The following is an 11,931-nucleotide window of genomic DNA, read 5'->3' as shown; positions in this document are numbered from 1 at the left end:
AGCTGTGCCAGGGTAGCTTAGATGAGATGTTAGAAAAATTTTTTTTACTGAAAGAGTTGTCAGGGCCTGGAACAGCTGCCCAGGGAAGTGGTTGAGTCACCTTCCCTGGATGTGTTCAAAAAAAGGGTTGATGACGTACTTAGGTATATGGCTTAGCTTAGGATGGGAATGGTTGGACTTGATCTTCAAAGGTCTTTTCCAACCTTGTGATTCTGTGATTTGTTCTGTAAGGAAGAATGGTGTTGTGTCTGGCAAGGTGGATAACATACTGAGCAAAAGTCACTGCACTATAGTCAGGACAGGCTGGGTTTGAAGACAGACCCAGCACAGCTGGGGGTCAGTACAGCACCCTGAATAAAACCAACTAGAGCTGTACACAGGCAGCTTGCGCAATGCTGTACCATTGCCACACAACACACAGTGGAAAGAAAGGTATAAAAGCAGGTGTAAGGTTTGGTATCGATGCTCTGTGGCTGACAAAAATGTGTTCACTTGCATCACAAGTTCCCCTGGCCTGTGATGCTGCTGGTTGCTCTGTGAGGATGCAACTACTGGAGCCACCTCTGAGCCCTGTGGGGAAGCACCTCAGAAGCTATTGCCATAATAGGAGTTTTCATTGGCAGGTTATCTGGAGAAGCAGCCTAAGTTCAGCGGTTTCTACCTCCTCCCGGAGCAGGGCGCAGAGGTCTTGCCTGAAAAGCGGCTCCCCAGGTGAAAGTGCTGCAGAAGGCAGCCGTACCGAGCCCAAAACGCGCGGAGGATTTGAAGAGGAGGGGACAGCCACGTCCTGGCCGTGACCAGGCTGCTCACCGCAGCTTCTGAGAGGGCGAGGTGAGGTGTTTGTTGAGAAGGAGCCGTGCGGCCGCCCACGGGCATCGTGTGGCGGCCAGACCGCGCTCGCAGGCTTTATAATGCCGGGAGAAACGCCTTGACCACTGGGGCGGCGGCAGGGCCAGGGGCCGGGCCCACCTTAGACCGGCACAGAGCGAAGCCACCCGAGGGCGCGCCCTTCGTGGGCGGGCGGCCGAAGGGGGCTCCTCCTTCTCCCGCCCGCATTAGCTGTCACCGATGGGGCTCGGAGCTGGTCGGGAGGTTTAGCCCCGCTGCGGCGGGCTGCGAGCGGCGAGCCATGCCCTCGGGCAACAGCACGGGGACGACGAGCCGCCCGGAGCCCGCGGCGGCGGGACGGGAGGTGCCGGGTGAGCGGCCTCTCTTCAGCGCCGGCACCTACGAGTTGCTGGCGCTGCTCGTCGCCGCTATCGGTATGCTGGGCTTGTGCAACAACCTGCTGGTGCTGGTGCTCTACTACAAGTTCAAACGGCTCCGTACGCCCACTAACCTCTTCCTCGTCAACATCAGCCTCAGCGACCTGCTGATGGCCGTGTTCGGCGCCAGTCTCACCTTTCTGTGCTGTCTGAGGAGCCGCTGGGTGTGGGACTCCGCCGGCTGCGTCTGGGACGGCTTCAGCAACAGCCTCTTCGGTAGGTAACGGGGCCGCGTCCCCTCCCTGTGGCGCTGGGTCCCTTCTCTCGGCTGCCCTCTCCCTCCTTGCCCGCTTTCTCCGGGGCCCCGCGCACTGTCCCCAACCGTCACGTAGCTCCGCTCCAACCGTCGCTCCCCTCCTCCCTGAAGCGACCGCCGCGTCCCTCACGGCTTCGCCCCGTTCCCTCCTTCCCGCTTTGCCGGGGTGCGCGGCGCCCTCGCGGGGGAGCCGCGTTCCCCGCCGTGGGAGCCGGGGCACGGCGGGGTTGCCCGGGGCAGGGCCGGCGAGGAGCCGACCCTGGGGATCCCTCACTCCCGTGGCCCCTCTCCCGGCGGCGCCGCGCGTCAAAGTTCTGGCACGAAAGTCGACGGCGCTGAGAAAAGCGATCCGGAGCTCCCGGAAAATTCACCGCGAATCCTTCTCGGGCTCCCGCCCGGGGAGTTGCAGCGTTGGTCGAAAAGGCCCCGGAGGTGCCCGCCTGTGGCACAGCCCGGATGAGCTTTGTGTGAGGAAGGGCGGCGATCGGTGTGTGGGTGAGGAGCACGGGACGGCTCGGGCTGTCGGGCGGGCAGTGTCCCGCCTGGGTGGGGCAGGCGGCAGCCTGGACGCGCCCCTCGGGGCAGGGGCGCCCTGCCGGAGGCCGCAGCCCCCCGGTGTCCCGACTGCCCGCCGATAAAGCTCCCGGCGTGTGGCAGTCACGGCCGTGGGTTTCTCTGTCCCTGTGTGGAGTGCAAATGCTGTCTTCCAGCCGGTAGCAGTGTCACAGGCTGGTCGGGATTTGGGAAGCCACCGGTTCCCGTGAAGTGGGATTTTTAGTGCCGCAGAAGGACTGCTGCCCTGCTACTTCCACTTCCAAAATCTGTAGGGAGGAAGGTGCATGATTCCCCTGATCGATTTGACTGCTGTTGTGAAGTACAGCAAAAATCTCGGGTCTCGGAAGCTGTGGTGGATGCGGGATGTAGTTAGACATTTGTGCAATGTCTAGCTAGTGTATTGGATGGTTTCTGTGGTGCACAGCTCTCTGGAATACTTGGGAAACTCAAGCATCTGCCAGCTAGGTTCTGCTAGGCAGCTAAACATCAGGCTTGCACAGGAGAAGTGAGGTGTATGTCCGTTCCTGTCTTGATCCCTCACACATTATGGTTGCTATTTTTGATCAAGGCATTTTGCATAAACGGTCTAAAAATTAGAGGTGTAGTATAGATAATAAAAAAACCCAGACTATAATCATCTCTGTCATCTTCCAAAGTGGAACAAATAGAAGGAATGAAAGAGAAACTGGCAAGCAAAGTGCTTGATCACGTGTGATTATTTTTTTCACTTTTTTCAGTTGTGATATATAATTTGTTGCTATAAATGTGTCCAGTGTTGATGCTTTCCTACATCCTTGTATTGAATAAATGCGTTCCTAAGGAAATAGAGGCAAATTCCACTTAGCTACAGTGGTTCAGCTAGCATCGCTGGCTTGCAAAATTTCATCTTCCTGTGCCTCATGGTATTATTTTCCTCTGCCACAGTGTGCTTCTATGGGAGGAATTTGTTGTAATCATGTATTGGAAAAGCGTGTGTATGTGTGTAGTCTGTCATATGGAAGTAGAGAGTCAACGCACAACCTGATGTTCAGGAAGGTCCAATGCCTGAATTACTCTCTTCAGCTACAATGGGAAGTAATAGAAAGCGAGGCATAATTAGGTTAGTATTAGCTAGGCATAATGAAAGTAAGAGTAACTAGGCATGATTAGCGTAGCATCCAATTATAATAGCCAGATCTTGAGGCTTGAAGCTATAACAGCCTTTCCTTTTGTAAGGAGTATTGTTTTCATATTCTCTGCTCCCTTCGGCTGCTGTACATCTGCATCTGTCCTGGCTGCACAAGTAACAATGCAGATGATGTTTTTACTCACCAGATTCAGAAGTGAAGACACGTGTGCTTAGGTACAGATGTCCTCATGAGAGAGCCCATGGGAAGAGCTGCTCTCTGTCATTACAAAGCCACTCGCAGCGCCACCCATACTAGTGAGGGGGAAACAATGCAGATCCGGGAACTGAGGAGTCTCAGTCAACACTTGGCTGCCGTGGTTGTCTGTCTTGGATGGTAATCCCCATTTAATTTAGTTATACAGAGTTCCAGCATTCCTTTTTCTAACGGGCAGTGTGTCCTAGTAGGGCAGGATAGCTACTTCAGTTAAGTGCTGTGTTTAACCTGTGAGGTTCACCTTTTTATGGGGGTGTGCAGTCAACCCTCTGCTGGTCCTGCTGAGCATGCCACCCTCTCCTCATGCAAAAGCTTCTAACTCTTTTGGTCAGTTGGTCGTCAACCAAGCTGCCAGGAGCAGAGATCTGCATTTATCCTTTATCCAGTTGAGTAATACAACTCTTACATGGGAGGGTTACTGCCTGTCACTGAGAGCATAGGTTTTGGGCTGCAACTGCTGGAGAAGACACCTGACAAATAAACATAGCCAAATGTCTCCGTCAAGAGACATGGATGTGCTGTAACCTGAAGCAAGAGTTTGTTTAGTTGTGGAACACAGGCTCAGGGCATAATAATCTCTGTGTGCATCTGCTGGCACTTCACAATGAGACAAATGATTTTTGTGATACACAGGATGTGATACGTGCAAGAGAAGTTGGTATCGTGCCTGTCCAGAGGCAGTGGGTGTCTGCTGTAACACCTTCTGAAGATGGGATCAAGCCCTGAGGGTTCAGAAGTCAGCTGGTCCGATGCTGTGAGTGTAAACATGTACCTCTCAAGCATAAATTGCTCCGGCTACAAATAATGGCACCCGAGCCATCTGCCAGTAGTATTGACAGTATTATGACATTTCTGGACCGTTTGCCACTGGTACACAGCAGCTAGATTTTCATGAGATAGCAAGTAAACATTGAGATCTGGGTGCATCTTCCCTTCCAGTGACGTGAACTGGAGGATGGGAAAGTTTGTAAGCAGTTGTACAGACTGTGCTTCCCTGTGCAAAGCTGCAGTGTGTTCAACTGTTTGCAGAGAAAGAAGGGGTGCAATTAGGAAAGGTGATTGTATTTATGCACTTTAAAGCAAGCTCCCCCTCCCCCATAGCAATACTGAAGTAAGGATTAATTGCCCGAGAGTCTCCTGTGGCCCTGGCTTTAGTTACAACCTATTTTAAACCAGACCCAAAACATTTATCAGGATATAATTGTTAGCTTCTTCATCTATGGCTCTTCTCTGCACACTGGAAGAATGATGCCCTGTGCCATCCTCTGGCATTACCGATACATGTTCTATGCACTGATTTAATTTCACTAAAAGCAGTTTTGATGGTTACTCAGCAGACAGTTTTAGGATCTTGTGTTTCAGACAGCTGGAGGCTCTATCAGCATGCTTTCAGCTTTAGCAATTTATTTGAAATGAATTAATCACTTGCAGGATTGAATGTGGAAGAGGTGCTTAATTCCGCTGTAGTTTTATAGGGGAGGTGTATATAAAATAGACTAGAAGCCTATTGTGTCCAGGAGAAATTATTTTCATCTATCTAGATTTGTTTGCAGGGGCTAAAGCTTGTTGAAAAATTAGGTGTGATACATAACTGTCACCCAAAACATTGTATTGCCTAATTGCTGAATTCAATGAGATAAGTTACTGTGTTCAGCAATACAAAACTCCAGCGTGCAGGAGCACCTTGTCTTGTCATGGTCAAATGGTTGCTGCTACTGAACTGCTGCTGCTGAGCTCATTCGTAGTCCCTCATCTGAAAGTTAAAAGGCTCTTACCCACCCTTTCAAAAGCATGTTTACTTAGATGTGGTGCATGCTTGCCAGGTAGCTTCTACAAGGTGAACACAAAAAAGGTGAATTCCTCTGTCGTGGAGAAATAAGGAGAACAGCAAACCTGAAACTACTTTTAAACAGCAGTGTCTCCAGAACCCTCCACAAGAATTAATGTGGGGTTTGCTGATGAATGCCTTGATACAGAGGCTACGTGTTTGTCGAGATACTGTAATTCTTAGTTGCCTTCCCAGATCCGTGGTGCTGGTGTTTAAGCATCCTGTTGTTAATTTGTCTTCCTTAAAAGCTTATCCTTTTGTCCTGGTTTCATCCAGGATAGAGTGAATTTTCTTTCTAGCAGTTGGTGTAATGGTGCTTGGGAGTCAGGATGATCACACCCTGATGTTTTTAGGTGCTGCCGACCAGTCAGGGACTTTTCAGTTGTTCATATTGCCCTTCAGACCAGAAGGTGGGGAGTGCTCAGGAAGCTGGGAGGGGACCCAAACTGGCCAAAGGGGCTATTCCATACCGATTACATCATGCTTGGCATAAAGGGGGGGTTTGGGGCGGAGGAGCGCACAGCTCCAGGACGCGCAGTTTTTGGGAATGGTCCAGCTCCAGGACGCCTCTGAGCTGTATGGCCTGAGTTGTGCAGTTTGGTGAGAAACTGCATTGTGTGTCACCAGTTGTTGTTATTTCTCTCTCTGCTGTCCTAGTAAACTATCCTTATCCCAACCCTCAAGGTTTGCCCCCCTCCAGAGCAAGCAGCTGGGCGGTGCTCAGTTGGCAGCTGGGGGCAGAACCATGACACCTTTTCTCAAATCAAGATGAAACATCTGTGGTATACAGCAGAAACCTCCGAAGACAGAAGGTTTATTTTCTGTTTGGCAGTGAAATGTGTAGTTTTACCCGTCTCACTGCTGTATCAGTGCATGCAACGCACTAATATGAATGTACTCAAAGAAATTGAAAGCTGGATATATGTGTGACAAAATGTCTGTGCTTCTTACTAGGTCAGATTGTGATGGAAAGACACTCAGCTGTAGGGTTTCAAACTAAAAAATGAGAATAATTTATTGAAAACCCACATGCAGATTCAATATGTCACTATTGCGAGTCTTACGGATACAATGGAGAGATGCACCAGTGCAGTTTAGAAGTAAGACTGTGCTTATCACTACCACACTAAATACTACATGTCCATTAGTCAATCAGAAGCTTAAAGCATATCAAATATTCACTTACCCATCTCTCCAGGGAAGGACTCCCAGTACGTTACCTCAGCCAACATCCTGGCCAAGGGGGAAGAGTCTCCTTGCAGAGTTGATGCTGCTCCCCCGTCTCAGACCCAGTCCCAGGGTTTTTATGTCTTTGATCTCCATGAGAGTGGGCAGGACTATGCCAGAGGGGACATGTTTGTCATTAGCAGTGTTCCCCCCTTATCTTATGCCCTATCTGCTGCACACCTTTGCATTGTCTGTGCCCACTGAAGCCAAATAGGGACCCTCTGGCTTGCCTTTATCTTCTGCTAGACAGCTGAATAGCGGCTTGATTGGGACTCAGGGTATATTGTTGAAGGAATTCAAGGCTCAACACAGGTTTTGGGTTCCTTGAATTACGCAGTGCTGCCCTGTTTAGTCTCGGTTTGCAGGATAACTCCAGTTTGAGCTATCTCCACAGCTCCCCAAGAGTTGTCTCTGTGGAGATGGGGCCTCAAGGCTGAGTAGCTTTAAAACACCCCTGGTATACTAGACATTGCTGAACCTGTTTGTGGAACTCTGAGCCAGATGATCCTTACAAAAATAAATACAAAAAATAAACATTTACAAAAATAAAATAAAATACACACAGACTTGCACACAGGTATTTATATAACTGCAGAGTGCTGTGAAATACACTCTTTTGTATTGTTTAAGGGGCCGTGTATATGAGCTTGCTGAATGAATTTTAACAGATATCAGGTGACTGATAGATGCGTGAAGAGCAGATTGGCTTTTGATCATCAAATGTCAGACCACTGAAATAGAAATCCTTATATTCTAATCAAGACAGAATTGAATTCATTAAGTTATAATAGTGTATGTGCAGGGTAATGCTGCGAGTGGGAAATAATCTGATTGCTGCCATAACACTTTCTTAAGTGTGTCATGGGGTTGAGGTGGAGAGAAAAGGAAAAGAGCAGACAAATAATTGCAGTAAAAACTATATTTTTATGATAGCAGCCAGATAGGAGGGGCCACAAAGTATAACCCAGCGTTTTCTAGGTGAGGCCCCTTCAGCAGCGTAACCTTTTGCTTTCCTGCTTGTTCCTTGGAATGCAAGGATTTACAAGAAATCTTGAAAGAAGTTGGAATTCTCCTCATCGTTTTGTTGACGTTAAAGTTGCATTTCTATGCTTTCAGTTGTTCAAAGCTCACTTTGACTTCAGTCTTGACTCTGAACTCCCGAGGTTTCTAGCACACTTGGTTATCACTTTTTCTTTTAAAAACAAAAAGACAAACCTAGTACTTCCTCCCCCCCATAAAAAACCCCAACCAACCAACTCAACCACCAACCTCCAATACCACCAAAACAAACACCCCCCCCCCAACAACTGCCAACAAAGAAAAGCCCCTTGCCACACAATCTCTGGCTTAAGGAAGTAATGCTTAGGAAAAACTATTACCACCTTCTTTTTTTTTTTTTTTTTTTTTCCCTCCTTGTCCTATTTGGACATCCTACACCATGGGTCAGATTCCAGCACCCTGCTCTGAGTCGTTCTCAAGTTCGTTTGAAGTTAGTAGTGAGTAGTGGGGTGTTCACCAAAAAGCTTATTGTATTAGATTCGTAACATGAGACAGCTAATTTTGAGTTAAGTGCTTCCTTTGTTAAGCAGGTTATTGAGAGGATTTCCATTCCATTGGCAATGTTTGTGAACTGTTTAATTGATTTTATTTTCTTTTTCTTACAGGAATTGTTTCAATTATGACTCTCACTGCTCTTGCCTATGAACGCTACATTCGCATAGTCCATGGAAAAGTGATTGACTTCTCTTGGTCTTGGCGGGCTATAACATGCATCTGGCTCTATTCATTAGCCTGGACTGGAGCACCTCTTCTGGGCTGGAACAGATATACCCTGGAAATTCATGGATTGGGTTGCTCAGTGGACTGGAGGTCGAAAGATCCCAATGATACCTCCTTTGTGCTCCTTTTCTTCCTTAGCAGTCTCGTAGCACCTGTTGGAGTCATGGCCTATTGCTGTGGCCATATTCTCTATGCGTTAAGAATGGTAAGCCACGTCAAATACAAGACTTCTCTGAGTATAATAGTGTCAGGGAAAGTTGCTGATGCAAGTCTTGCTTCCTCTTCAGACTTTTGAATGTTTAATGGTCATCCACACCAGGGACCGCTAGATGTAAGGCTGGGGTAGAATTGACCCAGAGTTCCCAGGATGGATTTGTTGTGTAGTTTTACTGGGACGCAGGTTGCGGAACTGTTCATGTTCACAAATCCACATCAGATTCTCCCTTGAAACAGGGGAAAGAGATGACATTGTAGTTCTCCTGATTAGCTAACTCCTCCTTTTCTCTTTGCAAGTCTTGAGAAGATAACTGTACAAGTGGAGATGAAGTCCTGTTAAACCAGTTTTCTGTGTTAAGGCAAGCCATTTTAGTTCAGATTTTTCATGTCAGAAAGTGTTTGTTTCATATCCTGTGGGTAATTATTCTGGGTCTATTCAAGTTCGTGGTCAGCAGTATTGGCACAACCGATAACGGTTACGAAGAACGCTCACGCACACGTCCTGTCTCTTCCGCATTTTATGACTCGCTCAGATGACACTGGGAACCTGCTGCCTACTACTCCGCTTTAAATAGAGGTTTCCTAATGCCAGCAGGGTAACAAACTAAGTGTCAGAGCAGTATAGAGAAATCTAATAATGGTATTTTCTTCTCTCTAACGTTGCTGATAAGACAATGCGGCGACGGAGAGAGACGGGACACAGCTTGATGCAAGCACGAGTCCATTTATTGTAAGGAATCATTCCTTTTTATATGCTCTGCAGACGGCTGCTTTCTTTCAAACATAGGGTGTTCGTGGGCTACATCTGATGGGTCAACGTTTTGCTGTCACAGCAGCATCTCTATCTTATCATGCTAATAGAACTTCTAAAACCTCCTCAGACAGCAGCTATACCTTAACAATAGAGGACACTTTTTCCTGGAGCCTGTCCAAGCAGGGGGCCGGCAAGGATGCTGCCACCTTGTTTAGTTTCCGGGAGGTTCACGGCCTAAAGGCTCCATCCTGTTATCTGTTAACCTGGCAGTGCTTGAGGCTTTGTTTCTCAAGCTGCGTGCCACAAGACAAATCTATGGGATTGTCTAGCTAGTTAGACAAAGGACCACTAAATCCGAAGGGGACTTGCTTACACCAGTGGGCGAGGGCAAGGTAGTTTTCTAAAATGCTTTTACTGATTAAGTGCTGCATGGTTTGTAACATCACTGGATGGTTTGCTTTCCAGTAGATTTGCTAATCTACTTCTTTTCAGATCATATTTTTACACTTCGTAGAAGCAGAAGCCTGGGAAGCATGATGTAAGCTTCCTGAGGAATTATGGTTCAAAAGATAAACTGTGTAGTGACTGAGCCTAAAACTAAATTGGCAAATTACTTTAAATTGAGAACTCTTCAGTTTCAAGTGAAACAGAGCTTTTACATGTTTTCTCTTTCTTCTACAGCTTCGCTGTGTGGAAGCTTACCAGGACAGTTCAAGTCATCAAACTTCTAAAAGAAGGTGGCTAAAATGTTTTTCTTAATGATCTCCACATTCCTTATATGCTGGATGCCCTATGCAGTGCTGCCCCTCCTGGTAACGTACGGCTATAGCAACCTTGTAACTCCAACAGTATCTGTGGTGCCATCTTTCTTTGCCAAGTCAAGCACTGCTTACAATCCAGTTATCTATATCTTCATGAGTAGAAAGGTAGGTACATTAAAGACTTTCTTCTTTCAGTAATTTTAGATCTGATGTACTTTAATCTGTCAGGCCTATTTTTTAAACATTTGAACAATTAGGATAAATGGTAAATATTTACTAGAATTAAAATATCGGATCACAGAATCATCAAGGTTGGAAAAGACCTTCAGGATTATCAAGTCCAACAGTCCGCCCTACACCATGGTAACCACTAAACCATCCCCCAAAGCACCACATCTGCCTGTTCTTTGAACACTGCTAGGGGGGTGATGATGATGTGTAAAGTACTGCCCTGTCAGATACCCGATTTTTAAATGTCAGAATTCATGTATGAATACTTGCGTGAAAGGCGGGGAAGGAGTGCCAAAATCTAAGTGTCTGCTTCTGGCAATTTACCCATGAAACGGATCACTAGAAAGCCTCATCTGAATCAATCCCTTTACCACAGCAAAAGTCCATCAGGCAAAATTCAGTGTATCTGGCGTTTGTGTTTTAGGAAGAAAAACCTGTGCCTCTGACTCTTCCATTACGGCAACACAAGGATCAAACAACTCAGCAGAGTGTGCTCACAAAGTAAGTATGATCACAAAAAACTCAGTGACAGCCTGTTTCAGATTTTAGACTGTGTTTAGGTAAGCAAATATGTCAGCAAAATATTTCAATATTAGTAAAATAGCAGGGAGGGAAACAATTGCCTTATGTAGAAGGAGGAAAACATCACTTTTGATTCCCTTCCTCTCCTTTTTGCCTTCCCTCTGTGGACTCCTATGAAGTGTTTCTGAGACTGTTCTTCCCCTGCTAGATGAATTGTGTGACTTTTATGAATACCCAAAGATGGGAACAGTACTAATAGCCCCTTTGGAGCATAGGCTTCTTCCTGGCAGGTTATAGGCTACAGCTCATGCGGCTGGGAAAATATTACACTGCATTTCAGTGCCCTCTGCTGGGGAGGTGGTCCTGTGCAGCTTTCTGGTGCAGGGAAAAAGCACCCACTAAAAAGCCACCGTGTTTCTTACAGCACAAGAGGAACTTGGAACAAGGTGGAGAGCTGTAGAAATTTGTTATTGGGAGCCTTTTCCTCTGCTCCTCTCTTCTTCACCACATCACACCTGATGGGGAGCGCTTAGGAAGCTGTCACTTCATTGTATTTCATCTCTTGCAGTTTCGGCGATGCCTTTTGCAGCTCCTGTGCTTTCGCCTGATGAGGTTCCAGAGGACTGTGAGAGAGACACCAGCAACAGGGAATGGCAAACGACTACGTCCAATAGTTATGGCTCAGACAACAGGGGACAGGCCAAAGAAGAAAGTGACGTTCAGTTCTTCCTCTATCATTTTTGTCATCGCCAGTGATGACACTCAACAAGTAGATGACAACCATAAACAGAGTGGGACAGCAAATGTCATCCAAGTAAAGCCACTGGAGGCATGAATGGAAGAGCTGTGAGAATGAGATGGGCTTCAGCCAGTAGCCTGTTTATGTTAGCCACTGGTTTCAGTGGTGGTGTCTGTGGGCTGTCAAAGGAAACCACATTCTAGAGCTGTGAAATACCAAAGGGATTCTGCATCTGAAGCTCTGCAGGCAGTTCAGTTTTGGTTGCAGGACTGACATCTCTGCATCCATGCCAATTGCTGATGGATGGATGGATGGAGGAGTGCAACCGGGGTGGTGAAGGGTCTGGAGAAGAAGTCTTCTGGGGTGGCTGAAGTCCCTTGGTTTGCAGGGCTCGGGCAGGAGAAGTGGTGCCATTA

General features: G+C 47.3%; 1 pseudogene across 1 annotated transcript; it reads left to right on the top strand.

Annotated features, from left to right (window-relative positions):
• Positions 1-1,129: 1,129 nt before the first annotated feature.
• LOC311189398 (opsin-3-like) lies at positions 1,130-11,611 on the top strand (annotated as a pseudogene). The gene is made up of 4 exons: positions 1,130-1,481; positions 8,178-8,497; positions 9,944-10,188; positions 11,345-11,611. The product of its transcript is annotated as an opsin-3-like (transcript).
• The last annotated feature ends 320 nt before the right edge of the window (positions 11,612-11,931 follow it).

This window comes from Gallinula chloropus (assembly GCF_964237585.1).
Source record: "Gallinula chloropus genome assembly, chromosome: 3".
In the NCBI taxonomy this organism is placed as follows: domain Eukaryota; kingdom Metazoa; phylum Chordata; class Aves; order Gruiformes; family Rallidae; genus Gallinula; species Gallinula chloropus.
The sequence above is the reverse complement of the archived record's forward strand: the minus strand, read 5'-3'. Positions and strand labels throughout refer to the sequence as shown.